The sequence below is a fragment of the Strix uralensis genome, chromosome 2 (genome assembly GCF_047716275.1).
Source record: "Strix uralensis isolate ZFMK-TIS-50842 chromosome 2, bStrUra1, whole genome shotgun sequence".
NCBI lineage: Eukaryota > Metazoa > Chordata > Aves > Strigiformes > Strigidae > Strix > Strix uralensis.
Genome location: NC_133973.1, coordinates 33,767,265 through 33,770,112, shown reverse-complemented (window position 1 = coordinate 33,770,112; position 2,848 = coordinate 33,767,265).

Sequence of the window (2,848 nt, the reverse complement as noted above, 5' to 3'; positions counted from 1 at the left end):
CGCCGCTCCAGCCCGGCCCCGCTCCGCCTCCAGCCCCGCCCCCGGGGGGGCAGAGCCCGCCCTCGGCCCCGCCGGGCCCCGCCGAGGCGGCGGCGGGCGAAGGCTGAACGCTGAGCGGCCTGAGGGCGGGCGGTGGCGGGGACCCGCGGCCTGGCCCTGCCCGGCGCCGCGCAGGGCCCGCGGCCTCCGCGGCCGCGCTCAGGGGCGCAGAGGGCTGCGTGTGCCTTTATGGCGTGCGGTTGATATGAGAAAGTCTTGCCATTAAGTGGTTAAAGTTCCCCAGCGTTCTCTGGCTGCATCTAGCGTAACACCACCCCGTGGTTAAGCCTAACCGCATACCTTTAACCGGTGTCATTGATTCCACGGTACCGCGATTCAAAAATCTGGAGGTGATGCCGGGGGGCAGCGTTCCTCCCAAATGATCACTATTTTAATCGAACAATTGCTTTTAAATAATTCACTAGGCAGGGACCTGTTTTTTTTTTAAGAGGTTCAACGCTACTGAAGTTAAAAGCACCGTAAAGCAGAGGAGTATTTCATATCTCCCGAACAGAGTCAAAATACTCCCTCTTAAACACTTCTGGGAGAAAATCATGGTTTTTTAAGTACAAGACTGGGCAGTCAGCAGACTAGGATGAGCAGGACTGTCAACAGAGGAAATCATGCAGAGTTAGGGTACTTAAATCATCTTTAATTAATATTAATAAAGGTGATGTTTGGCTGCCTGAAGGCTTCCTGAGCAAAGCTTGCACTACTGCTATCAGATTTCCGACAAAAGGAAAGAGGCAAGTACAGCGAGATTATCTTGCGTTCAGGGCACTAGGTAAGGGCTGGGCAGCATTGATTTCCAAGTAAGCTTGGATGAATCACTTGGTTTCGCTGTAGTTCAGGTCTTTCTCAACTGAAACGATAGATTTCTTTCTTTCTCTTAGTGCTGTAGGGCCTGCTCTTATCAATTGTAAGCTTTCAGGGAAAAGATCCTCCTTTGCAGGGAGATACAGTAATAAAACGGGCCAGAAGCTCAGTCAAAGCCTTTTAACACTGAGACAAATGATAAAAGCTAGGAAGGAGCATAAACAAAGGAGGGGGGAAAAAAGCAAATGCTGAAAAGCTGGCTGGTTGGTTGGTTGGTTGGTTGTTGAAATAAGATCGTCTGGAAAGGAATGGCAGAGATTAAAGTCATTCAGTTGTAAACTGAGCCGGTTTTCTCTGCACTTAACATATCTGACCTCTTTTTGAACCCTTCTGGGAAAGATGACTCAAGTCTCTCAGTTGAGCAGCATTGTTCTACCAAAACCCTCCACTCCACAAGCTTGGCTTTGGGATTTCCCCGGTGCCAGGCCTGTTCTGAGACACAGATCCTTTAATAACGATGTCTGAAGCCAGTGGAGGAATTTCGGTCACGCACTGTTAGTGCGACTTGTGGAGCATTTCTGGTGGCAGGTAGCCAAGCAGGTAGCTGGGAGAGCCATTGGCAGTTTCTAACTGTGCAACTTAAATAGCAAAATGGCATGTCCAGAAAGTGTGTTCATTTTGGTGGCATCTCTAATTCATGTGCTAATGAGATTTTGATTTACAGAGGAAAGTTGGATATATTAAAGAGCAACTCAAAACATGAATTCTGAAGCAGGGTTTCACTCTACCCTTGCATTGAAAGACAGGTACTTACTGCCATTGTTAGAGAAATCCCACAATCAATCATGTGTTTTCCCTTCACCAAATCGGACAGGAAATTTTTGCTGGCTTTTGGTTTTGCTCCAATGATCTCTCTCTTACCTTGAACTTCCTATTAAGTCAAAGCCCAAGAAATTACCCTCTTACAGTCTAGCAGGTTGTTAAGAGGGAAGTCAAAATGACTGGTTGTGCCTTCATGAAGAAAGGTTAATGAAATATGTGGTTTTCACCATCAGTGGATGAGGTACGACTTCTTAAAACTTAAGAAAAGATGAAGAGAGAGAGGAGAGAACTGAGAATAAATCGTGATTTAATGAAAACAGAGAGAAGAGAGAACTGGAGTCAATGCAACATCTGATCCCATCAATCAGCCCAAAAGAAAAAAATATTAATTAACCCAGGAAATCTGTAGAACATACAGGAGTTCAGAGATAATTATGTATATGGCTTTCTTTTCTTTGAGCCTAGGGAGCAAAAAGCAAAGTTAATGTCAAATCAGAAAACAAGGGACAAATTATTTTTTCTTCTGGTCCCTTTCCCTCACTAAAAGCTCTCAACATGGGACAGTGAAAGGTACCAAGTGAAGCTAGAAGGAAATACATTTCAGAGGAGAAACAACTCCATCTGTCACTGCAAGTTACAGGCTCTTAAAATCACTGAGAAGTCTTACGTGTAGAAAAAAAGAAAAATCATTATGGCACGTAACTGCAATAGATTGACATAATTAAGTAGTTTTAGGTGTATCTCACTAATGCAAACTATTTACTACTCTAAAACCCCAGCCTTGCCAGTTATTATATGTGGATGCTTGGTTTCACCCTTGTAAAACTGAAACCAACTCATCCATAAGAAGATAACTAATCAATATCAAGGCAATCATTTTCCTGCAGCCAAATTTCTGGCACAGAATCTTGAAAACAATTTGAATCCACAAGAGCTAAGGATTTTCTCCAAAATAACACATAGCTGGAGGTGAAATGCAACCATTGTAAGAGTCAGGGACACCTCATACATCAGGTAGTGACCGGTAGGTGCACAATTTTGGAACCACAGAGGTTTAAGAGGTAAATCAACCACCTTCCTTGTGTTCCTCCATTACCCCTCTTTCTGGGAACCTCATGAAAACCATGGCTAACTCAGTTAAGAAACCAAAAAAAAGAAGAAAATAAAAAAG